This window comes from Dromaius novaehollandiae, chromosome 1 (genome assembly GCF_036370855.1).
Source record: "Dromaius novaehollandiae isolate bDroNov1 chromosome 1, bDroNov1.hap1, whole genome shotgun sequence".
NCBI classification, from domain to species: Eukaryota; Metazoa; Chordata; class Aves; order Casuariiformes; family Dromaiidae; genus Dromaius; species Dromaius novaehollandiae.
Window position 1 is genome coordinate 21,194,607 of NC_088098.1, and position 27,537 is coordinate 21,222,143.

Below are 27,537 nucleotides of genomic sequence, written 5' to 3' on the forward strand. Positions count from 1 at the left end.
AAGATTGTGTCAGCGTTTGGAAGGAGATGTCTTTCCTCTGCTCTTTACGTGAGAGAAATGTTCTTGGAGCCGACAGATCCAGAACTGAAATATCCATATCCTTCGGTGTGTCTTTAACTTGAAAGTAGGAAATGCTTCCAGGCTTCAATAAACTGATTAGTATCTGTATGGTCCTGTCAGGGTGTATGATGTAACTCTGAATATATTTGTATGCTGGAAAAGAGGAAACTATCAACTCTCGTACTTCTGAAGTGAGACTGGTGGTGCTGTGTGAATGGCAGGGTGGGACTCCTGCTGCCAGTAGCACCTCCACAAGTCATGTTTGAAGTTATCTTTCTTCTGTCTTCCTAATTCTGCCAAATTATGTGTGAGGAATGATTGTTAAGCCTTAAGGACTGGCATAAGTGTAAAATATGCATATGTATGCTTATACGCGAAAGGAATGTGTGTGTATGAGATAGAGCTATAGATGCTAATTCCCTTCCCCTCATATCTATCTGCATCCCATACTATATTATAATCTGTTCTACAGAGATCACACATTGAACCTAAAAATGGCACGTCGTTTAATAGTACTCATTTATCAGAAACTTTTTTCTCTGTTTCCTATTGTAAAAATTGCAAATTGCCATTTATTTTCTTAAAAAGAAAACCCTCTGCAGATCCATATTTTTGCCTTTGCTCAGTTTATTAGCTACTTGGTATAGAATGAAACTCCCAGTAATGTCTGCCCATACAAGTTTTGTCAGATATTCTCTTTTGTTTCACTGTTCAGTTTTGAACTTGCAATACCATTACTCCTAAAGCTTGCGATAAGGAAGCAAAGATGTTCCTATGGCTTTTGTTAACAGTGAAGTGTTTTATTTTTTATTTCAGGATTGAGCAGATCCCTGAAGGCTAGCTCAGAAGGTGCCCTGTTGAATATAGTATACTGAGCTTCTGCCCTCTTGGTTACAGACATAAGACTTGAATATTCAATTTTTTATTGTATTTGAAGATGGATTTGTACCTCGACTGTAGAAACTTGCTCTGCATTGAAACATAGCATATGTGTTCTCAGTGTGAAGTATAATTTGTTTTTCTAATTTGATTCAATTTGTATTTTTTTTTCTGCAGTGGAAAAATAATTAGTTCCAACAGGAAAATAGCTATCCTGATTATGTTTTTTTTTTTTTTAAAAAAAAGGGAAGAAGATTATTCCACTGCATATCTGTGCAGATAGTAGTCCTCTATCTTTTTCCCACTTTGACTTTAATGAGGCTACAGAGCAACTAGCACAACTGTCAGAAGCCACTCTTTGAAAGAAGTTGGTCTGTATTATTTTTAATAGTGATATGGTTACAGCAAAACAGCTTCTTTGTATCAGTCGTCAAAATCACACTGACATAGTACTAATAAGATAAATGGGATAATGCATACTGATTATAATACCTTGAGTGATGTGTGGATTGAGAGATTCTGTGAAGAGGTGTGAGATGTTGAAGCTCAGAGTAATACAGATGGTCAGTGATGCATATCCATTTCAGACTATAATGCTGGAGAGCCTGGAAAATGGATAGAATTGCATATTAACATCAGAAGAAAATAGGTAGCCTCTAACTTTTCCTTTCAAAAAGGGTGAAGGATTCAGAGTGAGAAACTAGCTCATTTTGTCAACTGTCAACCATCCTTGGCCAACACCCACACTTACATGTTTAAGACAGGTGTCAGGGAATGTTTATTCACTGTAGCCATAATATAACTGGTCCATGTGATTAATAAAAATGGAGCTTAAGGTATTATCAACATTGGCTTGTGAATTTAAAGCATAAAAAGACATTGAAATAATTCAATTGATTTTGTGTAGCAAGTAATGCACAAGCAAGCATGTGCCATCAGTACAAAAGAGTGAGGAAGATCAGAATGGACTAAACTAACAGATGACTTTAATGTGGGGGTGGTGTTTAATGCACATTTTTGAGGAAACTCATAACATTGTCGTTACTTTGAGGTAGGCTGAGTAAGGGATAAAGTTTTCTATGCAGTAGCTTCTAAACTGATGTACATGTGTGTGTTTGCAAGTTACATGCATATAGCTAAGTGAAGCAAAATATGAGCCTTTTCTGAAAGGAAACAGGAATAGGATACCTCTGTGTTTTGCCTCAGTAGTTCGTGTGTTAAAGCAGATGTTCATCCACCTGCCAGTTCAACAGGTTTGTTCTGTATCATGCATGGGGGATGACACCACTGCTGCCAAACAGCAGAGCTTCACTAAGCAACTCTGTTTCTCTCATTATGCCTTTAGTGATGCTTGTTTAATTAAATGCTCTGTTTAACAAAACATGTTGTAAGATAGGCTAACAAAGCTACTGTGCATCAGGTACACCTGTTAAACACCCTGTGTCATGGCTGTTACAAACTATTTCTTCGCTGAGTGATAAAAACTTTACCTTGCAAAATCATTGCAGAGCTGCTGAATGGCTGCAAAATACACAAAAGTTACTGCGTATCTTAGTTGTGCAAACTGGAAGGAACCTCCTGTGCTGAGATGGTCTCATTTCCAAAAGCAACCACGTTATCTCTTGTGTAAACAGGTAAAACTTCAGTTTAAAGCTAGTAGCTGTCCCCACTGTTTTTCAATATGCTAATAGTTGTGAGACTATTTCCATCCTGAATGTATTTGTAGTTTGCTTTATACCCATTTGTTGTTCTGTCAGCTCTGTCCTACAGTTAAAATAACACCTTTTCCTCCCTGAAGGATTTAAGGAGGACAGTGTCTTGTTTCGTTATATTAAACGACCCCAACTTTGAAGCACTTCTCATGCAGTAGTCTCCTCCTTCTCTGATCGTTCTGGCCGTTCTCCATATCCTTGCGGCTGGTATTAATACTTGCTCTGTCATGTTGCCTTTCATGTTGGCGTTTTGTCTGGGGTGTGCTGACCCAGTGCATCCAAGCCTCAGCTCAGAGCAGCTGATGAGAATGAAACTGGCAGAACTTCTTATTAGTCCCTGCCTAAAGTGTGTGACTTTGCGTTTCATCCAATTCTGTTACCACAGCTCTCACGTCACACGTGTCTCCCAGAATGGTAGTCTGATCTTTTCTATTTGACAGTGCATGCCAGCCTTGACTAACCAGATTTCGGTATCATGTTCCTGTTCTCTCTGGCATGACCAATATGGAAATACTGCATTTGTGATTAATTCCTCTAGAACTCTGCAGCTACCCTTCCTGAGGCCTGCTATTTCCCCTTTAACGCTTACCTCACCTTTTCTTTTTTTTTTAATTATTTTTTTTCTCCTGTGTGGTAGTATCTCAGCTGCTTCACTGTTGCCCAAATAAGATCTGCTGCATTCTTTTAGCCAGAAAACAGTTCTTCAGAATTCTGGCTCAGCTGTTGCCCAGTTACCCTGACTCTCTGCTTATTTCTAATATTCTTTTTCTGAGGAGTTTGTTTATGCGGCAGGATCTACTGCCTTTCTTTGGAAGGGGAACTTTTGGGGGGACATGCTGGACGATTTTTAGACTTTTGACCTAAAGAAATTCCAAACTGCCTCATTCAGGTCTCTGAACTTTTCAGTCTATGACTGAAGTCACTAGTTCCTCTTAATTCCTTGACATAGAGAATAAGTTATCACTTCTCAATGTTCAGGCTAAAAAAGATCTTTCTGACAAAACGCAAGCTGCTGAGACTGGATTCATGTTCAATAGCCATGCATATCAGCAAGCTCTCAAAATAATTAAGTGCTACAGTCATAAAGAACAAAGGCAGTTAATTTCATATGCATTCAGTCATACTGCTTTGCGCCTGCCTTCCTTTTAGCTTGTGTTTAGCTAAACGGCTATCGAAAGTTCTGAGTTCCAGGTAGTCAGATAGCTGCTAAAGGGTCTGTTCCTGGGATGCTGCCAAGGCTGTTTGGCAAGCTGCAGAGCAGAATGTAGCAAACATCTGTTGGGTCAAGCTTTTAATTGACCATGGGAAGTTAAATGGTCAGGACATGCTGATTTCCCTGCAGAATGCTTCTAGACGTGTGAATTCTTACTATGTTTTTGCATATGTCTTGAACGCAGACAACATATGTAACTATGCAATTATGCCGCAGCATTTGTAAGTTAATTCTCCCAGCTAAAATATTATCCAACATGCTTGAGTCAATGTTTTTGTTTTCAAACCCACTAACACGTACACACATTGTTTTTCTATTTTATAGAACCATAAATTCATGCTTCCTTCCTAACTTCCTTTGACATTGCAACTCTATGGAAGAATTCATTAAAACAATGTGCGACTTCTCCATCTACCTCCTCTTTCTGTCTTGCCTGTAATGCTTAATTCAGGCATCTCACGACTTTGGAAAGTTACAAAGAGCCTTGGCCTGCCTGCCTTACTCCTTCTCAGCACTTGTAAATAATCACAATTCTCGGAGAAGCTAGTACAAAGAACGTACCTTGCCTTAGTCTAAAGATCAGTCATCATTTCTGTGCTTCTTGGGGACAATGCTCACGCTTGTAGTAGGGACTGGGTGAATCATTTAGAAACACTGGTGCTTGCTCCTCTGAGGTTTACTTGCACAAAGTTAAGCATGCCTCATTCACCGTAACTCTCCACCACTTCTCAGACTCCTTAAGTATACTGGGTTTTACAGAATAGCATGTTTATTTTATTTTATTTTGTTTCAGGATTGTGTTTTCTTGTCCTGTGCACCAGAGGCAAGAAATGTGTTAGAAAGAAGGAAAGCGATTTTCTGTCAAATTACCTGTAGTTCAAGTAAAAGAGCACAGAACTGAGAGCTGGAAGAGTAAGTTTGAGCTCACTTCTGGCTAGTCAGATTTCTGTATGCTTCAGTCCTTTATTATTAAGCCACTTACTCAAAAAATAAAGGGTAGCTATGTACTGGTCCTCTACCTCCAGTTTGCAAGTAATAGAAATACTAAAAGTTGAATATATATATATATATATATATATATATATATATATATATATATAAAAATTATTAATCAGAATTTGGGAAGAGAAATTGCATCCCAGGGGGTTGGTTGCTTTTTCTTGCCCATAGACTAGAGATAGACAGTACATATTAACTGGGAAATGAAGCATATTACACTACCAGCTCCTAGGGCTTTTTCTCCTTACCACATGTACATTTGTGTTTCCACTTTGTTCTTGCTGACTACTGAGGGAAAACAGCCAGTCTTCCCTGGTATCACTCCCTGGCCTGTGGAAGGGGTTGGGGGAGGCTTTCCATCAAAATCTTGCCAAGGACTGATAGACCTGGATGTCTTCTGGTACTGAATACAGAGTTACTGCACTTCATATTTTAAAGTATCTTTGTTCTCTCTGGGATCCTGATTTCATAGCTTGTTTTCTGCTGGGGTGATTCCTCTCTTCTGGTCTGTCTGTGTTCGGCTGGACTTTGTGCGCCATGGTTGTAAGAGGGAAAGGCTGGGAGGCTCTTAGCCGACTGCCTTGCATTGTTTCTTCCAAACATCCAAGGTTACACCATCTACCTGCATGTTGTTACTTACATATTCTGCCAGGAATCACTTAACCTCTTCCCTGTTCATGCACCTGCAACGCTCTGCTCAAATCTTGACCTTTAGAAAAAAACAAGCAACCCTCACATCGCCAAATACATACTTTTTTTTTTTCATTTCAGTGAGATTTTGCACAAATATGTGGTTTCTGAATATACTATAAAGTGCAGTTGTCAATAAGCATTTTCAGAGTGTAATAGCTTTCAGGCTATTTTCCAGGCTTTTATATTTCCTTTTTTTTTGAGGAAGGAGAAAAAAAGTCACATTACTAAGCTCTAATTACTGTAGCAGAGCTTGAGAGAGCTGTTTAGTTTGCCTTTTGAATTCTGCGCTGTGTCAGGTACATTTTGATCAAATGTGTTCCTGCTAGCATTCAGGCGTTGGCATTCTGTCCAAGTTAGTCACCAGTGAATTATGTTCTGTGATATGGTCTCGTTCCCATTGGTCTAGTTCCCTTTCTCTTTATTGATTTCCATTCGTGTTTTCATTGTTGCCCTGGTCTCTCTCTGCACGCTTCCTAGTGCATTTATTTTATAGCTTTGCAGAATGACTATCCATGAGTCACGATTTGAAATAAAATGCTAATAATGTCATTATGCAACACTTTGAAATGAATATTTCTGAGACCGTTCCATGAGCTTTTTAAGTGTCAGTCTTTGCTGAGAAAAATGGTAGCACTCTGCAATGATCAGGGAGTAAAAAAAAAAGTGCTGACAAACTTTAACATTTAAAGACCTTATTTCTGAATAGGTTTACAAGCATCAAGCATGGAGAGAGAATTCTATTGGTCATTTCTATTAAGCAGAAATCAAATAATTAAGTCGTAACTTCTGTAGAGTTAGAAATATATTTGTACTCTTTTACTAATCTATGCAGATCTGAAAAATGGCTAAGCCTTTTATTTATTTATTTTTTATCCAGGGGTTCCTGTTTTTATCAATATGCAAATATCAGCTCTTCCTGGTGGTCTGGAGGGGCATAATATAGTATTGCTATGGAGCCAGCGATTGTATTAGATGTTAAAATAAATAAGAGTATGGATGCACTATTATTATATTCAAAATGTTCATGGCTGTAAAGCATAGACTTATATAGCAGGAGGGTTTGTGTGTGAGTTTTTTTGGTTTTGCTCATTTTTGGTTTTACTATTGTGCTGTCTTTTCAATATCAACTATTTCAGTGGTGGAATGAAGTCCCTAATCTCATAGGATTCATAAGTATGGGCTGCTGTGCCTGAGTGGTGACCTACCAGTTTCTCACTGGGACTCTGCTCAGCCTTTGGTTCTGCATTTCTGGGTTTGTTTCAAGACTAGGAGACTTCTGCCTCCTTTCCTCCCCCCCCCCCACTGGAAGTGGTATTTAAAGACCTACTGAGGCAAGTGGGAAGCGCTTCCGATAAAAAAAAAAATCACGTATCCCTTGTCTTCCTTTTTTTACAACAGCTGTCTTGAAACTAAATGACATCACGGGATGCAGCTGCAGATCATTCATGATATGCTTTGCAGCAGTGCAACTCCCATCCTTGCCCCTGATTTTAATGAAATAATTGTGATAATGTAATCTCAATATTATAATTTTGATAATTAGTTTCCAAGAGGAAAGTGTTTTCAGCTGTGCTTGCTGTCAGTGAGGAATAGCAAATTGGCAGCAAATAACTTGCTGGCATTTTTGCATAAAACTTTGTGTAACTTATCTTTAAAAAAGACAAATCCTGCAGGAGGAGAGAAAACTGTTCCTTATCACTCTAATCTTGTGGTGTATTCATTTATTAATTTTTGTAGTGAGATTGATACATCGAATACTTTTTCTGAGCTCTGTTCCTTTGGTGAGCTCATTTTAAATACTTCTTTTAACTGTGCGGTGTGTTCTCAGTGATATACCTTGGTGCTGAACTATTTTATTACTCAAATAGAAGCCTTCTGCTCACTTTGCGGTGCAAGCTGGAAGGTCTCTTAGGAGGATATTTCCTGCCAGTCAATCTGAGTGTGTCTGTAGGACAAGAATTTTATTGAGATAAACTTGAGAGCAAAGAAGATGCCATTTTTGTCTTCTCGACAGAGATTCTGTAAAGCAGAGATTTTAAAGTCCATCCTGATTTTGTCAAGATGAAACCAATTAAATTTGGCATGTCTAGTAAGTATTTTTTACAGACTGTTAACTGCACTTCTGGGATTTTTTAGGTCAGAAGAAACTTCCCATTCCTTCATCTGACCTCACCGTAAATGCAAGATACCAGCCTTCAGTAATTTAGTGCTACACTTTAGGTTTCTGCATAAGACAGCAATTGTAATGCAAGGCAGACATCCTTGATAATGGGTAACTAATAACCATAAAACCTTCTGAAATAGATCATTCTAAAACAATGCAGAATGAGTGCGTTGAGATTCTTTTTTTATTTTGCCATAAGCAGAGATATCGCTTGTATTTTACAGAAGTAGGCAGTGAACTTTGGGAGTGGCAATGACCGGTTGAAGTGTCTGTCTCCGAGTGGTAATATAATAGCTAAATAGATCTGCGTCTGAGTTCCTAATTGTCTATCCTGTCTCAAGATGAGGAGTATTGTGGAATGATGGAGTATTCATAGAGAGACTGAAGAACCTGTAGTCTCTCATGTAAAACAAAGAAAGAAAACTAAAATTTTTTCCCTTTCAAAATTGATGAATGAGCAGGAAATGTGAGAAAAACATTAGAAACACTGAAGAAAGGATATGTTTGATTAAATGAAAAGAAAGAACAATTTTAAAACAAAAAGAACGCTTTGCATGTAAGCTCCAGTTTAGCTGTTGGAACAGGAAGTCATATGAAGGTCAGGAATTTAGCACCTTTTTGTTTTTGAAGGTAGGAATAAGCTTAGAAGTGCTTAATATTCAAGGCTATCTACACTTTTAACTGATATCAAAACATATTTTATGGCTATTGAACTTTATGGTTCCAGGTCTAAGTTTATCTCTGTTTATTACAGGATGAAATTTTTATTTGAGGTGAATTACCTCCAGTCTATCGCAAGAATCTCACATCTTCCTCTAAGAATCTGGTGCTAGTCTTTGTCAAAGGTAGAGCACTGGGCTAAAATGACTTTGTATGAAACAGTGTGGAAATTCTTTTGACCGTTTAAGTAGCATGGATGAAGCAAATAAAATTTTGAGTTTTGAGCAGTATTGTGAGATTCTGTAAAAGGTGCCTGTGAACTAAACACAAGATGTAGAGGAAAATGAGCAGAAATTGTAAAATAGCTGGTGCGTGAGTTTCTGCATGATCCTCAATAGTAAAAAAAACCGAGAAATTTTGGAGCTGTTTGCATCATGATGTGTTAGTTGTCTCCTTGCTTTCAGGAAAACATACAGAATGTGCTTTCTAAACTTAACTGAGGAGAGCACTGTCCTCGGTAAAGGCAGAAAGGTTGGAGGTTCACCAGTTTTGCCTAAAGGCTCAGTTATTCTTTGCTAGAAACTTAGTAGTTGGTGAAGTGGCTAGTCTGCTTGCTCTATGGGGAGAAAGCCTCCTCGAGGCACAGGTTATGGCTCCTCTCCTCTTCCTTCTGCTGTGAGCACGGGGAGAGCTCCGAGGGCGAAAGGAAGGTTGTCAGATAGTTTTGAGATGTGATTGTTCAGAGCTGAGTTATACATTTGGTCCAGTTAGAGCAATGTTTAATAGTAACATATACTCTTCTCTCCCTCCCCCCAATATATTCAGTTGTTTTTTTCCTATTTTGACAAAAGTACCTCTGAAGTTTAGATGTGATTAAGAAAACTGGACAGAGGTGGTTTGTCTTCTGTTTTGAGGAGACTCATTGAGTCAAATTAATAGGCATTACAAAACAGTTTGAGGAGGGGAGCCTACTGTATATGACTATAAAGATACAATGCAAGATTTGAGAAGGATATAGGGTGAGCATTTGAAAAATGGGGATAATTTAAACACTGACATCAGTCATTAGTTGGCTGAGGCAAATCTTTCGTTATTTGACTTTATGTCAAAAAATGCCTATCGAGCTAATGTGCAGCTGAGCAGTTACTGATTGGACTGTGACGTAAGAGCAGTAGAAGAACGTGGAAGTAACGAAAGGGCTTTCGTGCCACTGGAGTGAGGTCCTACCGTTGTGTTTGGGAACTGTGCTACACGGAGAGTCAGGCGTGTGGCAATAGCAGCCCTGGACAGGGTTCTGGAATAACAGGCTTCTTGTATCTCTTTCAGTTTCCTATCCAGAAATAGGTATTCTTTCAAAATGCTGTCAGAAACAAACAGCCTGCAAATTTATACTCATGGAATGTGTTTGCGAAACTGGCTTAGAAGGATTTGTTGATTTTTGCTGGGTGTGTTCCTTCTTGAAAGAACAGTAATGTACTATTCTTATGTTTATGTAGGATTTGTAGGTGGAGGAGAAAAATACAAGGCTTTAAACCAGATGGAGAGTGTGAATTTATTCTTTATTATTTGACTCTGGGACTTTATTGTATTATGTCTATATAAGCAACATCAATAATTGATCCTTTTTTTCATTGTTTTTGTAGCAGTGGTTCATAGGAGCAATACGATGTGGCTGATTATGCTGAAGTGCCTGAAATGCCTGCATCTAGTCATTAAAAGTTAGAGATTTAGGCTGAGTATGCATTATTTCCACAGTTCTGAAAGTTAGTAGAAATGATGGAAGACCAAAAATGGAAAATAGTGTTCCTTTGCAGAAAGATGAGGTGATAATTTTATTAACTATAGTTATGAAAAGCTCCAATTTTTGACTTAAAATAGCTTTTCTTAAGTGATAGAGGCATGATCCTTAAGTGCTACTAAGACTTGTGTGGATTTTCTGCTTTTTTTTTTTTCTTTTTTTTTTTTGGTGGGTGTTGTGAGCATGCTGCTGTCTTGTCATGATGCCAGAAACATCTGGTATTTTGGGTGGTAAAATGCCCCACTTTCAGAGTATTTTGTAACCTGTGTGATGTTGCATCGAGATGCAAACTCAGACACCTGAGTTTTCATTTCAGCCTTTCTAGTGACTGTATAATATTTGTGTCCTTCATGCTCAGAAATGGGTCTGTGTTCCTGTATGCTACCATGCACTGTAACTCCTATTCACGTATTTTTATATACAAGAGAACTGAGAATTTGCGGAGAATATGCCTAATTATTGTGAATTACAAATCATTAATACGGGATTATCTGTCTCTCACTTGATACATAGAGGCTTTATTACTTCTCAGCTGCTATTATGTTGAAGTGACAGATACTCTCATGTACATAACCAGTGATTCAGGAATGACTTAGACGGTTATAACATTCTTACTATCTGGAGAGATCAGTCTGCTCACACAGAAAGAAAAAAATTGGCGCATGGAGGTTCATATAAGACAGCTGAATTTAAGCATACTTTATTGTCTGGGCTCCTATTTAGTTAATGGTGGTGTGGTCAGGGGAGCCGAGAGTGATTCAGTTAATTTGCAAGGTTGTTCATTCATTCAGATAAGGTGTCCACATTAGAGTGAAAAGACTTGCTTGGTAGGCTCTCCTGGTTGCATCAATAAGGTCTTCACTGTGTGTCTGGGGAGGGGATTTGGACACCTCCAATGATGGAGACTCTACAACCTCTCTGAGCGCCTGTTCTAGGGTTTGACCATCCTCATGGGAAAAAAAGGTTTTTTTCCATGCAACTAAAAGGAATTTCCCATGCTCAGTTTTCCAACTCTAGGCATCAAGGATGGGAAATAGAGTTGTGCGATTCTCTGGCCAGCTAGAAGTGCTTAGCTGGGCTGATGGCTGCTGCCTGTGTCAGGTAAGGAAATCTATCCTGCAACCTGCCACACATTTTACAGTATTAAACCATATTTAGAATTGAATTTGGGGTGTTGTGTTCATTTTGCCATAGTGTTGCGTTTTTACCACATCGTGTTCTTGTTCACGGAGTCTCTTTCTTTGAGACTATAGTTCAGCAAATCTAATATGATTAGGGCTCAATTATTTTGCTTGTATGTAATATACCTCTCAGGGTTTTTTGCCACCTCTCTCTTTGAAGACATCTACTCTTTCTTAAGAAAGCAAACATCATTTCCCAAAATGACGTTGCCTTATTTACTGTGACAAGGATGAAGCTTCCTATCTAATTTTGTCCGGATAATTGGATTTAAAAGTTACAAATTTAATGGGAATTCAGTGATTTCTCTATGAAATATTTCAGTCTTAGTTTTCCTGCTTCCATCAGTGTTGCTGTAGCACATTGCTCTAGACCAGTGTTTCTCAGCTGGCGGGCTGTGATGATGCTCTAGCGTCATGAAATACACTTAGGAACTTATGTCTTAAGTTTGAAGGTAGAGAGAGCTATGTAAAACAGGACAATCTCACCCCAGTACACTCACTTTATAAAGACAAGTGTTCTGTCAGTTGGCCACATACTGATATATAGACTTACTATTGTTCCTATTTCCCTTTCCCTATAGTAGATATAAGAGTAGAGTTGGAGTCAGAAAATATGCTTATTTAAGCAGTCTATGATTTTTGCTTTGTTGTGTATTATATTTTGTTCCCTGTTTGTAGCTTTTGTGGTATATGTCGGTAATTAGCTGTCCCACTTAGTTTTTTTCTGTGCTTCTAATTTTTATATTTCTCTTACATCTTGCTCTGTTGTATTTGAAGAAAAGAATGTTTATAAGTTGTGATACCTTTAACAAAATACCTTTTTTTAAACAATTACATTATGCACTAAAGTAAATAAACTCTTAATTGTGTTATAATATTTCTTTTGTTGCTTAATGCTGGTAACTGGCGTAATGCTTTTTATGGGGTGTCTTTCATTTGTTTTGCTGGCTTGAGATTGGTTGCCTGTATGCTTCAGTTTTTAGAGCTTCAGAAACAATGTTTCATAAGACGTATTTTCTCATGAGTTTCCCCCTTCTTTCCTCACCTCCCTCCTTTTTTTCTTCCTGCTTGATGAAGTAGTGTCCGTAAAGGTACTTCTTCCTAAAATCTTTTATTTGTAGAGCTCGTTGATACCACAGTGCTAATGTTCAAGCATTGGCAATAGGTTGAGTATCAATGTCAAGTTCTTAACATTACAAAATGGTATTTTTAGAATAAAATTCTGCTTGTTCTGTCTATGCTAATTCATGCTGTTGAAAAATCTCATTCTTCACATTGTTTGTTTTATGCTTTCTCAAGAGTATTTATCTTATTTTCAATCGTTCTCCTTAGAAGCAATATTTTCCAAGGTAGTTTGCTGCCTCTGAAACCTTTTCTAATAACTTCATGCTACAGTTCCTATTGCTTCACAACATGTTTTGGTATTTTTGTTTCTAAAATAAGAATAGAAGCTGTACTTGCTTTTTACAGTTTTTAAAAGCAAACTTTCTTGGGATGAGGGCTTCTGAAAATTAAACTTGGAATTGTCAAGTTTTGTTTCAAAGACATAATGCCTTTGTGAGGATGCTTTGCTTCCTTGCAAGCTTTGACTTCTTAAGCTTCAGAGCCGATACCTCAGGGAATCAGCGTTTCTTTCAAAGAAACAGATGTGAAGTTTATAATGAATTTTAATATCAGGAAAGATAGTGAGGAGGGATTCTTATATTTCAGTAATATTAGAGCAGAGCTGCCATTAAAAGCTTACTCATTTTAATAATTATTTTTGTTTTCAGCTATCTAGCTTTAAAAGTCAGTTTAGATTACCAAGAGTTTTGAAATGTTATGGGAAAGACATCTATAAAAGTGAGTAAGTTAATGTAGCTGAAGATGCTTATGGAGTAGCTTTGTATTTTAGTGTTCATAATTTTTATTTAAGCAATGTGCTGCCTTTAGAGAGCAGAAGCATAGTGTGCAAGACCCAAAAGATGATGGAAGACACCTTCAATATTTTAGTATTTAATACTTGATACCATCCATATTGTCTTGCTGTACACAGTTCTTCCATGACCAATTCAGGTCTGTTACCTGCGTACTGCTGGGGAGCCTGCAACCCTTTCCCCCGTCTCTGGGATGTGTGTTCACTTGCACTGTCCATGGGGCATTGCGATAGGTAAGCACTTTTCTGCTGGAACTTCTGGTCAGAAAAGCTCTGGGAAGTTTTTGTGTCGGCTTCCTGATGTACTTATTCCTGCGTTCGTAGAAAGAGATTCTGCAATAGAAGACATCTATACGTGTAGTTGAGGTCATGTAGCTTTTATAACTTAAGTTAAATCATACAGCTTTTTTTTTTTCCTTTTAACTATGTATTTCTCTGTACTGGCATTGCCATTAGTATGTTGCAAACCAGCTTGAAGGGCTTACTTTGGAGGCACAGTGTAAAATTTTTTGTAAAGAACTGAGAAGTCAGAACTTAATTCTTATATTCATGAAGTCTTAAGCATATTCATGTGGTTGAAAGGAAACAAAACATAACCTTTAACATTATTCAAAAATCTATTTTGGAAAAAAAATCTCTCTATATTCAGTGATTTCTTTTAAATTGCCTAGACTATAGGGAAAAACCATTTTGACAGTAGGTTTAATATCTCTCCTTGTCTGTTTTTATGGAGCCTTTTCTTCACTTTTGTTTAGCTGGAATATGGACTGCAGAAACTACTGCAGTGACCCTGCTGCAATGTAGTCACAGTTTGACACTCTGGAGTCTGAACTGCCTTGGATCCCCCCAGTAACGTGTGGATTTGAAATCAACCTTTACCTATGGGAAGAGTGAATTCCATCTGTGTTTGCTTAAACTCTGGCTAATAACAATAGTCTGTCTTCAGCACAAGGATGCAATTACTTAGAAGAGATTCTTCTAAAGGAGGAACAAGAACACTGTGGCATAATGCAGAGTTTCTATTGATTTCTCTTTTGTTTGCTGCAAATCTTGTGTTCAAGTGTAACATCCTTCTAAGATTTGGTACTCGAGAATTCGTACGAGCTCTTCCATCAGGGTTGCTACTTGCCTCTTTTAAGGGCAGAGATACTTCTGATATGTTGTCTAGTAGTCTGCTCTGCAAAGTCTTTGTGGTACGGATGTGAGGAATAGAAAAGAATAAAGTTTCAGAGACTTGGGGATAAACAAAAGTAGCATGGAGATGTAATCGTTCAAAGAATTGCTGCTTGTAATACAATGGCTTGCAGTGCTTCAGATTATGTAGAAAGCGTACATGTGGCTTAAAGCACAAGAACATAAAATTGTCACTCCATGCTTGGTAATTAAGAAATTGATGTATATTGGAGTCCAGATTCACAGCAGACCTGAATGCCAATTAAAATGCAGCTTAGGTGTTTTTATGAAGAATTGTAGTTAGACAAAGACATTGCTGGCAAACTTCGATGTAGTCTTAAGACTGAAGTCTAATAACTGTTTTAAAAGTTAGAAAGGGGGTGTTTGGTGATCTTGAGCTGCAGTCTTGGAAAATGGGGCATGTTGTTTATGGAGGGAGTCTTCCCCCGACCTGGAATAGCATGGGGTTCAGAGGCTGAGAAAGGATGTTTGGAATGGGTACAAGAGAAGGCCGGTATGGGTTAAGGGAGAGAGAGGAGAAAGCCTGTGTTCTAAGCTGTTGTTCAAAGGCCGGAAACCTTATCACAAGTGTCTTTCAGTGAGTCAGTGAAAGAGCTGATAAGCTCTCCCTTCTGTGTGCATACCTCTTTTTCATGACATCTTGACCTCTGTTTTCTTTGAATGACCATAGGACAATATAAAGCACTGTAAGTTCTTTTAAATATAAATAAAGAAGCTGAAACTTAATGGTGTTGTAGTCTTTTCACTTGAATAGCACAGAGATTATGTTGCCAGAAAGGCAATTTATGTGTAAACTTAATTTACTGTGACTCTTTTTTTCTGAGTAGTTCTTCATCTGCAGGGGACTCCATTAAAACAAATTCTAGGGGATGAGAAAGATATTCTTTTCCAAAAAGACATAATTGAACATAGCTGTTCAAAGGTCAAAATATAAATAGTGGTTAGTATATAAGCTCACCCAAAGTGATGAATAATCAAGTTGCTTGAAATCTCAAAGGTCATTTGCCAAATGTCCATTATCAATATATTTCCATGGAGTCTGAAAGCATTAAAGGAGAAATGAAAGCAAGGAGAAACTGAAGAAAAAAATTGTATTTAATGTATAGCTATAAAATCCCACATAATTCATGGAATGGGCTGTATTCTTATATTTGCATTAATCATATGATTTACCTGAATTATTAGAGGATGTCAAGTTATTTTTTTTTCTTTTTAAAAAATAATTCTCAAGGCAAGATCATTTCCCATTGTGTTTATAGAATTGTATAGTTTATGACAGGCACTTAAAGATTTTTATTAAGTAACTCTTTGTAGTAATGTTCTACAGGGAAAGATTTAATATTAATTAATACAGAATTACAGATGGCAAATGGAGACATTTCAAACCTGCTGCAAGTTTGCATTCCTTATAAATGACTGAGTTCTTCATTTCCTTAAAGCCTTTGGTATTTCTCTGTGTTCTGGCTCAGTGTAACTGCAGTGATTATTTCTAAATGATAACCTGTTATCCTGACAGTCTGCTTCTTGCTGGGGAAGTGGTGAAGGACTCTAATGATGGGCTTGGCTTCTCCCTTCCCTTACCGGGAAATTCACCCTTTGGCCATGTTTTAACTGCCTTGATCAGATCGTGGGTCCCAGCTGGCCTCTGCTGGCCGGCTGCCTGAGCCCCTGCGCTCCCCACACCGCTCAGTGCACCCGTGCAGGTGGGGCGCCCTGGACCAAGGGAATTGCCCCACGGGCTCTTGGAGGACCTCAAGTCACGTCTTCCCCAGCACTTGCCCTAGTCCTAGGAGCCCTGCACACTAGTTCACCTTAGCAGCTCTGCGTGACTTGTCCTATGACCCCTTGTTATGCCATCACTGCCTACGTGGCTGGGAAGGAGAAATTTGCTGCTCATGGCTATAGGGTTTGGGACTGGCCTTGATTTAAGAGTTTCTCAGCATCATGTAGTGACTGTGTGGTGGAGGCAGCACCCCATTGCTGTGGGCAGCGGATAGACCCTCCTCTGCCCTGTCGTTGCTTGCTCTCTTGCTGTATGCATTCCAGTTTCCAGAGAAGGACAGGCATTGTGCAGACAGCAGCCCTCCTTACTTTGCTACCTTGACCTGTTTCTTGTGATTTCCTGCTCAGTTCTTGCCGGGTTTCCAGACCAATTTGCTTGCTTATCCTGAATCATGCTCTGATGGAGCTCTCCTGCTAGTCTTGTCTTCTTGCCTCGTCCTGTTCCTCCTCTAGATCCTGGCCCAGCCTCTTGATGCAGTCAGCCCCATTGCTAGTTTGTTGTTTTCCCCAGTCGTCATCTTTGCCACAACCTTGACCCAACCTGCCACCATCCTTCTCTTTCTCATTCATCAGGTAGACTTCTAGTTTACCTTGGGAGAGCTTGAGTTAAGGAGAATGGTGTCACTGATATGAGAGAGAGGAGGAAGGAAAACAAAAAAAGGCAGAATTGTTATTTTGAGTTTTCCCCTATGAGCTTGTGTTAGCTCATTATTTGTGTGGAAGAGGGTAGGTCAGCCAGGAGAGTTTTGTCTGCAGAGGGAGGCCCTAGCTTCTACCATTTTTCTAGGTACATAGCTGCAAAACACTTTAATGAGTAGATGGAAAGTACGAGTTTTATAGCTTATCCAAAGCCACAAGAAATTTTTATGTAGATGACTAAATTTTGTTCTCTGCACACAGGGAGCATTGTTTTGTCACACTCTCAAATCCTTTCTTGTTATATGGAGGTATTACAGCTTTTCTGAGAAAAGCGTCTTTATTTGTAATGCGGGCAGAACGATGTGCTTTCCCTTGGCCACAGTTCTGGGCTTTTAAATTGGCTTCATTGAGGTGGGGTGGGGGAGTCACTGGAGGTAGATATGTGTAAAGTTTCAGCCTAAAAAGTTTGTTTAATATTTTGCCATGTGATCCAATTAAGGATTTCCTAAATAGTGCTGTCAGTTGTGCCTACTGTAGCAAAACATCTATATAAGTATGCTTAATGCATCCATGTAAGTATGCATGCATAAGAAAAGACTGATTTATTATGAAGTGAACTGCACATTTACACAACAGAGTGATTGTTTATTTGGTTTTCTTTTGGTCTTTATCCATTTGGGGCATTTTCTGGTAGAATAATAATCTTGATCATTTTCTCCTGATAACATTTAAATCCATCTTCCTTTCCTTTTTCTTATTTGAAAAAAAATGTGATTAACTTGCTTGTTTCTTTAGGTTTAAGTTAGATTCACTGACAGGATGTGATGCTTTTATTTTTTCTTTTTTTTTCTTTATCTGGTAATGCAGCCAGGGAAAGGGTAGTGTTCAGTCAAGTGCTGCACAGTTCTTTGTGATACTGCTCCTTTTCTTTTGCAAACAAACAAAATAGTCAGTATAAATAATGAAGGTGGATAAAACAGTAAGCCTAGGAGAGGGTTTTTTTTTTTTTTTTTTTTTTTTTTTTTTTTCCCTCCTTTCTCATCGAGGAGAAGCTTGGGGGCAAAAAGCTCCTGATAAATATAGTCACTTAAAACTCTTTGTATTAAGGTTATTGTTTCAAAGTGTAATTAATGTTATTGTTTCAAAGTGCTTACTGCTGATCTTTGTGGTTCCTCTTTAATATTAAAAAGACAGAGAGAGTGTAAGTCGAGCTTAACCTCCTCTACTTACGTCTGAGGCTCGACCTTTAGAGGTGGTAAGTATGCACCGCTCCTTTTTGATGCCAGTGGAACTGTTTAGTTTAGTATTTTGCAGAATCTGTGCCACAAATCTTACCTGGTCTGGATGTAATTTTCAGGCTGGACCAAACAACTGTTTTAGCTGGGGATGAGTTGGGAGATTCCTCATTTTCTTTCTTCTTTTTCCCACTCTCAGGTATTATCTGTTACTTGAAGGAAATGGAGAAAATGTTAATATGTAGGTCTCATCCCTTACAGTTTCGATCAGCTCTAGGAAGGGGAAATGAGAGCTGCCTCTCAGTACACCGTCTCTGCAGATGGCTGGGTATCGGTGCCAGGAGGCTGCATTACAGAGACTCACTTCCATACCTCCTGCCTCTCAATGTGACAGTGAAGGAAGAGCAGGGGACGTAGCCTCTTTGCAAAAGCCTTGCTTTTGGTGTTTTATTACACAGTGGAATTTTTTGCTCTTTTAGTTCTTTCTTCTCCCACCTGACCCTCTTGAGACAGGGCTTGGGTTTGGGCTTGTGCTGAGAACTGATTGCCAAATACAGAAGATGTGGAGAAGGCTAGCCGGGGCCACAGCTTGGTCAGGGACGGCTGCACACTTCAGATGCATGGAAGAATTGGGGAAGGATAGTTGGGGAGTCCTGTGGGGAAAGGAAAGGGGTTAGAAGGCAGGAGGGTCTTTACGAGGGCACAATAAGGATAAAACCAAAAAGGAAGATGCTTGTGTGGAATGTTTGGAGAGACAAAGAGATATTGGAGAGGGGAGATGAGGGTCAGTGAGGTGAGGGCAACAGGGCAACATCGCACTTCAGGATTTCTCTGTGGAAGAAGTGCAGGGTGCAAATCTCCTCCTTTCTCTTCCTCTTTCACCCTCCTGCACCTGTGGAGTATTGCGACTGCACCGCAGAGGGATCAGCGGGTGCAGGGTTCTGCAGACGTCCGGAGAGCTAACCTCAGTGTGACCTCTGCGAGTAAGCAGGCAACATGGAGTCCTATGTACTACATCTGTTGTGGGATACAGCGACACTTAAATTGTATTTCTGGACTGCAAGGCACCATTTTTATTGGTCAAAATTGCAGAGAAAGACAGCTAGGTGCGTCTTATAGTCTGGTATTTAAGCTTACAGAAAGGCTTGCATGAGAACCTGATTCTGTTCACATTTATATGCATTCTTATATTTGCTGTAGAAAGGTGCAATTAAAATCAAATTACTTTGAATATTTGATTAAAATCAGGCTGATGCCTTGACAAGGAAAGGAATAATAGATTTTTAACATATTTACAGTATACTTTAACCTGTATTTCCATCATATGAACGTTTTAACATCATGAAACTGTGAAGGGGGAACAAAAAACTGGAATAATGTCTAGGTGCTGTGGACACTTGTGGTTTAGACTTCGAGACTGTTGACATGCCTGAAAATAAGGCTATACAGAAGTACTACAGAAGTACTAGTGATTTTTGTTATAAATATGGTTTTGTTAACTTTTCACGGTAACTCACTCTTTAACACTGAAAAATCTTGTTCTGAAACAACAGAAATCACAAGAATTATTAAAATTTCCTTTATATGGGACTTTCTGTACAATCTGGGTTTTCCCACCCATCAAAAAATTCCTCCACACCACAACCTCCAAAATCTTTCAACAAGTTAAACTGCAGTTCCTGTACCTAGGTGTCTAATGGAGAGAACTTCAAAATTATTTGCGATTTAGACGCACAGGGCGGCTTAATGCTTTACTTCAAGTGTAAAAGCGTAAGGCATAGATGCTTGATATTTTGCATTTGAGTTTACATTGTTTCTGTTGCTGGTGAAGCTGCTTCAAGGAATCTAGTGTAGGTGATCGTTTGAAATATGAAACACGTGAAGAAATTCTCCATGAGAGGACTACGTCTTTAAAAATGGAAAAACTTCTAGTAAATCAAGAAGCTAGAGGAGTGCAATTACAGATGTACTAAAAATCTATGGCTAAAAACAGAGCAACATCCAACTGCTATACATGTAGTATAACAGTTTGATTTTAAGTTGAAATTGTCAATGCATTTTAACCAGAATACATTTCAAATGATTTTTGCCTTTCTAAATCAAGAGTTGAATCATATTCCTATTGTTGTTTACTGATGCAAATAATACTACAAATTCCTTTTTAGATGAAGGGATTTCATCTAGATCTTTCTAAAAGGATAATGGAAAAGGCTTTTTTAGGATATGGGTAAGACTTTATTTAATGTGCTTATGGTATGATCATTTTATTATCTTCTTTAATTAAAATATCTTTTAATACATCTTTGAAAGCTTGTGAGCTGGAGGATGATTTTATATACAAGTTCCATTTAAATTTAAAATAATGCATTTATCCTGGTTTCTTTTTTCATTTCTTAACTATAATAGTTACTTCAGGGATAAGGGAATTGGATTCTGTATTGGAGAAGAAGTGGAATTGTTATTAGCAAAGGGAGATGTCTGGCTGAGCAATAGACTAGGGCGCTCTCATCGTCAGTAGAGGGGAACGAGGCATTTTGGGGCTGCAGTTTGTCTCATCGCTAGATGTCTGATTTAGGGTGAGTAGATTGTACTGTGCCTGCTTTTTCTGCTTATTGAAAGATGCCTAAACTGACTAATGCAACAGTAGACATAAAAATTCATATAAATATAAGAATTAGTTTAGATGAATTACACCTTTGCTATTGGCTGTGTATTTTAGGTTGTACTTTTTTTGAGGGAGAGAAAAGCAGTGTTACAGTGTGTGTGGTTACTGTTAAGTTAAATCTTTATGCAACTGGCTTTTGAAACAACAATCCTGATGTGTGAAAAGAAGCATTTGAAGAAAGTTATTTAGTTGTATTCTAGTAACTGGTTTTCAGAACACAAATTCTTCCCTCGCCTCTCTTACCTGCATTCATGGTATGTGACCTTTGCTCTCATTAAAATATGTATTTCATTTGCTTGTATGCAACAGCTCAAATTCACAGAATTTTTTAATTTTTCCATCACAAAGTTCTTGCAGGCTTGGGTTTTCAGAGTTGTTTGGACATTGCTGCAGAAGCTGTTGTGCTGTAGAAGTTTAGTCAGTATTTACTGACGAGAAGTATTATCTTATTTGTCAAGGTAATAATGGTTTCTGTGCTCCCACTTTAAAATACACATTTTTTTAGATATATACTTGGTCCCTCGTGATTTTTCTAAAATGCCTGTAGGAGTATTAAAATTCTTCTGCACACCAAAAAGCAACAACAACAAAAAAAAAACAAACCAAAACTAATACTATATTTAAAATTATTAATTTAACCACTGTTGCCATCTTCTTTTCCTGTTAATGACCCTCCTATTTTACACTGTTTGAGTGGATCAGGGGCTTTCTACTTGTGAATTTAAATGAGTTTCTTCACTTGTCCAGACAGGAGTCTATATTTTTCTCCTACCTTTCTACCAAAGAAAGAATGAACTTAGAAAATTCCTAGGGTGTGGGTGATCTATTTGAATCCCTGAAAGCTCTCCCAAAACTTTTTAAATCTAGAAATCTGCGCCTTTTGATGTAACATATGCTCCTAAATCTGTTGGGGGAAACTGTCATTAGGAAGGTTTTGAGCTATAAGACTATAGACTTTCTGGCACAGGGATTTTGTTGCCAGACGAGCGTAATGTTGCTGTATAAATAACTGACGAATTGGAATCACAAGTTCTTGTCAGGATGTGAACTACCGCATAATTCAGAGTTAGGCGAATTCTGTTTGTTCAAAAATGAATAAACAAACAAAAAGCAAATTTTCCTATGTTTCTTACCATTAATACTTTTGATCATTTTTTGTAGTTCTCTTTCCTTAGGAAAATGGATTTTCTTAAAAAATCTGAGTATTTGGCTTATCTTCAGTAATTTGCATTTAAATACAAGCTTCGACTTCTGTCTTTTGAGCAAGTAGAGTATAAAGAAACACTGATAAAGGCATAATTTGCTAGCCCTTTCCTCTAAGAAAATAGTTCGGGGCTTTACAACTGCCTGCTATTAAAATACAGGAAAGGGAGGAATGAGAATTGATAGAGTTGTGCTGTTCCTGTCATGCACTGCTCTTCCCTAGGGTGTCCATTGCATATACTGAAGTTCAAATGAGAAATTTTCTCTGCTGGTGCTAAGGAGTCTTAAAGATAATTGACATCCTTCCTCTCTAGTCTATAAAGGAGAATGTTGGTCTGTGAATCTGTAAATATAGAAGTATGTGAAATATAATGTTTAAGCAAGATAGTGTTTAGCAAATTGCTGTTTTTTCCCTGTTTCTGCCACTTTTACTTTTCTGTTACTTTCACATTTAGATTAGAGCTAAGTGCTCATCTCCTGAAATGCATTTTGTATGAATAAGCTGGGCGGGGCGGGGGGGGGCAATGACTGTTGTATTCATTCATTTGTCATTTTAGAGTCACCCCAGTAATATAAATTGTTTTGACATATTTAGTATTTGTGTGTCTATGTGTGTATATGAATAAAATGGCAAAATGTATGGGTATGAATACTTAAAGCATTGCATTTTCTGTAGAAATTTAGAGTAAACAATATCTGGGGGGAGAAAGGCATGGAAAGGTGATTTCCACAGGGCCTCTAGTACCAACTCCTACAATCTTACCACAAACAACATGATCCTCACCTGCACTAACGGAGCTCTCTTATGAAGTATGTGTTGTTGGGGGGGCTGGGGAAATGAAGGAGAGGCAAAAGGAAAAGAAGAAATTAGTGTGAGAAGAGAGGCCAACCTCACACGGGGGCCTGTATCTTCAGGGAATCTCCTGAAGCCAGGAGACTGTGAGTGTTTCTGTTGAGCCTATGGACCCCTTTGGTCCTTCTAAGAGTGTGAATCGAAATAGGATGAAATCCTAGAGCCGTTGTTTGTTGAAATTCTACTGGTGATGAATTGGTTTTGAAATACCAGGTATGATTTAATTTTTCTGGAAGACAAAAATGCCTTGAAATGTGTTAATTTATTGTGTTGTTATGCCTTTAGAGGGCAATTTGTATTTGATAAAGAACCTGTTTCTTGTCTAGACAGCCCAGATTTATATTTCCATTAAAAAATTGTATAATCGTTCTTGCTGTAAGGGTGTTGAAAGTGATGTAAACATTAATACATTGAAATTTGAACTAATGGAAGTCAATCCCCTCATATTAAATGAGATCTCTTTATCCTGAAGAATATGAGTAAATGAATAAGTGCTCTAAATATTAGATTAGGAAGAGGCATATTGAAGAAATGATTGTTGGAGTTCTCCTGAAGCTTATAGCTCTTTGTTCAAAGTCTTTCAATCCAAGAAGTAGAAAAATGCAAAAGAAACAATAAATTGCTAAGGAAGAATATCTTTAGATTTTTTTCCCTGAGAATCATAAATTCACTTCTTGATTTCTGATCATAGAAAGTCATGGGCTTACTTGAAAATCTTTGAATGTCTAGTCAAAGCAGAACCCAGAAAAAGCAATGAATGTTGTTTTATATACTCTGTTCAAAAAGTCCCAGCTCATCCATAGACTGTGGGTGTATTTCTGTGCTCTTAGGCACTTTCAGAATTGTTCAAGATTGTGTATTATCATCTTGAGCTGCAGCTGTTAATCACCCATTTTACAGTTAAAAACTATAGGCTTACATGTCAATTCATGTGGAGTTCTGAAGGGAATTTAGCACTTTAATGTAAGCAATCATCTATCCAGGAGGCTTCTTCACATCTTTCCGCACATCAAATAAAAAATGATTGCAGGCTCAGAAATTATCTGCATTTGAATTTGATAGTCACCAGTGAATCTTACAAAGAGAAAACAAACAGTTTTGTCCATTGCAGTAGTTCACTTTATATATACTTTTTCCATCGCCAGTTCTTTCTCAAGGTATTTTTCATAAATTTTTTTAATTCTTCCTTTTTATTCAAAAATAGAGCAATAGTAACAGTATTTCTCTAACTGGTTTCATATAAATTCATTTTAGTTCTGAAGATTCTGATGTATTCATAAAAATTGATTTTTTTTTTCTATTTTAGGGTTTTACATATTTAAGTAGGGCAGAAGTAGGTTTTATCATCGTTTAAGAGAAGAACAGAAGATTGCTCTCATTTTATTGTCCTTTTTCCCATCAGTCTTTCATGGCTTACTGGCCCTTTCCTTGAGTGATGGTTTTAAGCATTTTCTGTGCTAAAGAATATTCCGAAATTTACTGCTAACTTTTCGGTCTTCCTGAAAAGGATTTAGGTGATCTTTAACACTGTACTTAATAATACAGAAACCGTTGCTAACTGGCATAATTTTAAATTGTATCATGCGTTCTTCTTAAATATTTATTAATATTTGTTGCCTTTTAGATGGAAGATGCTGAACTGTGTGCCTCCAAACCCATGCTGATTCATGCAGAGAATACTTGGCCATGTTGGTGTTTCGTTGACATAGCAGAGATTCATGCCTGTTCTCTTCCTATAGGTGCCTTGAATGGGGCATTTTATAATTGATTATGCCATCTTTAGGCCATACTCTGTTCTCAGAGTTGCATATAAACATCTCTTACTCTGAAAATTCTGCTGCTGTCACAAAGTTTAGTGGTTTCCTGGTAGAACATATGTTGCCCATATGGGCTTCTCTACATGCTGCTTCCCCTCCACTCATTCCTATCAACTGTTTTGTGGATCTGAAAGTCTTAAGTTCCAGCACTGGGTGACCTATATAAGACTGAAAAATAGATTTTTTTTTTTAAAGCTCCTATAATTATTTTGGAGGAGCTGTTAAAAGGACTTAAAAGTTTTATTTAGAAGTAACTATGAATGCCACACTTGCTTTGTGCAAAACATTTGTTTTGCATTCTTTTGTTCATGGTATTTGTTCAGTCCAAAGCAGAATGCTTAATGGTCTTGCAGCTGGCAGAAGGGCACAGAACAGGACTCTTTGGGCACATCCATAACGGATGACGGGTGGGCCAGCAGCGCTCCCCTCGCACATTTGGCTTGTGCATGGGCTGCTCTGGTGAAGCGGAGAGACACAGGTGTAGGTAGGCATGGAAAGGGCAGGCTGACGGCTGCCTGTGGTCCGCGGGCTGGTGGGGAGCCAGTCCCCAGAATAGGCAGAAAGAGGGGATGCAGAGCTGGGGCGCAGGCTGAAGCAGGAGGTGAGCTGGGTGCTGAGTCTACTCCCATCACCAAAAGGGCAGGAAGCAGAAATGCCGCTCAATGGCAAGGACCTTACACGAGAAAACCATCAGCTGTGAGTTGATGAGAAGGGAGTGACAGCAGAGGACTGATCTGAGGAGGCTCAGAAGGCACAAAAGGTTTCTAACAAAAACAAAGCATAAATTAAATGAATAACTGTGTAAGCAGTTTGTGTTACCAGACTTCAAGATAATTCACCAATATGATAAAATCAGTGGCATGCTGTAGTTCGTGTAGCCAAATATTTTTTGGGCAAAAAAACCTAATAAAACGCAGCACCAAAGGGCCATCTGCTAACATGAGACATTATATTAAAACCTGTTGTATTATCATTAACATGTGTGTGTATATATATGTATACACGTGTGCATATGTATACATGTGCACACACACAGAGAGATATGGAATGGGGTCCTGCAGTTCTTTAAAAAGGAAAAAGAAAAGGGAATGTATGGATTTTTATCTGGTGTGAAGTCTAGTGAAATATAATCATTCTACTAAGGTTTTGCAATTCGCTTATTGACGTACATATTTGCAATTGTGTGGAATGTTTCTAAGCGAGAGAATTTAAACCTCTTTCCAAGAGGTAGAAATCATTAACATAAAGAACTCTTGATGAAAGACTTAACACTGGTCTCTGCTATTACCATAATATTCAGTAATGTAATAATTTTTAGTCTATGTTGGCAATGTAGAAAAGAAAAAAAACTTATTTGAGAACTCACTCTGCATATCTCTGCGACATAAGCACTTGTAGATGAAAAAAGATGATGCTCGTCAGGAAAATGATCATTTTGGGGGACTGGGGCTCTTCAACCCAACTGATAAAAATGGTTCTAATCAACTTCCTGCTGAAGCTGTAAGACTCATTATGTGCGTTACTTCTGTTTCATCGTTTCACTAAAATTTCACTTTGTCACACTGTTAGAGATTTATAATTAATCTCAACTCTTCTTAGCACAGGAGACTTTTAAGCTGGTTGTGGTTGCACTGTTACTTGTTGGCCTTTGTACTGCAAACAAAGCAATAAACCAGAGATTTTTATCGCTTATTCAGTGGAGTCTGGATTTTCACCAGTTCTTAACTGTGCCCTATTCCACTCTCTGCTGGAGCCAGATGATCAATCTTTCAATCTGTTGTGGTGAAGGAAAAACATTTCGCTCAATGTGTTCTGTGTGGCTCACCATCCAGTCTGGTGGATTAGGAGGTCTCTCGTCTCTAATCTTTCTTCTAGAAAAAGATGCTTTGGGGAAGAAGCCCTCTCTGGGGGAAGACAGTAATAAACCTTCATTAAGATAGATTTCTCCATCTTCAGAAATGTCTGTTCAGTCAGTGTCTAAGCAGTCAGAATTCTTCGCAGGAGCTGTGGTATCTGTCATTAGCATCCTAAATTGTTGTAGGGTAAATCTCTTTATTGTGCAGCATTTTAGGATCTTGCGTGGTAATACAACCTAGCTGTGGGGAATAAAATGAGGTTTTATAAGAACTGGAATTGGTGCTAGTCCTTTTAAGCAATGTCTTGTTGGGCGGAGGGGCTTTGGGAGCGGAGGGAAGGAAAGTAGGTGGGAGGTGATGGAAGACCTTAAATTTTGTCGGTGGGGCTCCCCTGTGCATGCGTAAGTAAAACTGGGAATTTCTTGTGATAACCCATCATTAGAAATGAAGTCACCTTTTGAAAAGATTAGGACACTTAAAAATAACACAGTTTTAAACACTACAGCTTGAAAAATATGGAGCTAATATTTTTTCTACTCCTCTGCACGTATTTCAAATCTTGTCCTCTCTAGGAGAATAACAACAAAACTCCAACCGTATCAGATAACTGACCAGTGTCCCAAAAATCCCCCCAAAGTAGGGACTCCTAGTCTGTGTGCCCATGGGGGCCAGTAAGAAGTACCCGTTCAAGCATTCTTGTTTGCTCTGTGTAGGATATATTTTCTGTTCTGTTGGTATGTGTTCTATTTTTAACCTTCAGTTTTCTCTTAAAAGTAGTTGTTTTATTCCTCTCAGACTGTTTTGCATTCTCCACAGTTTCTGTACCCTTCTTATCTTGTTTTGCTTTCTCATTTCTCTGCCGAAATGCTTCTAGCATGAAGCCTTAAAAGGAAAGAATAAACCAAGAGGTCCCAGTGAAATGGGAGAGCTACCTTTGAGAATTAAGATTTTGTTATGATTGCCAGTATTTTTTTTTTATAAGTTCATACAGACCTTCAATAGCTGATGAACTTCCAAAT

At 38.2% G+C, this 27,537-nt stretch overlaps 1 protein-coding gene across 10 annotated transcripts in view; it reads left to right on the forward strand.

Annotated features, from left to right (window-relative positions):
• Nucleotides 1-27,537, forward strand: part of CADPS2 (calcium dependent secretion activator 2) — a 326,801-nt gene that overhangs the window by 11,123 nt on the left and 288,141 nt on the right. The gene's annotated exons all lie outside the window — the stretch shown is intronic.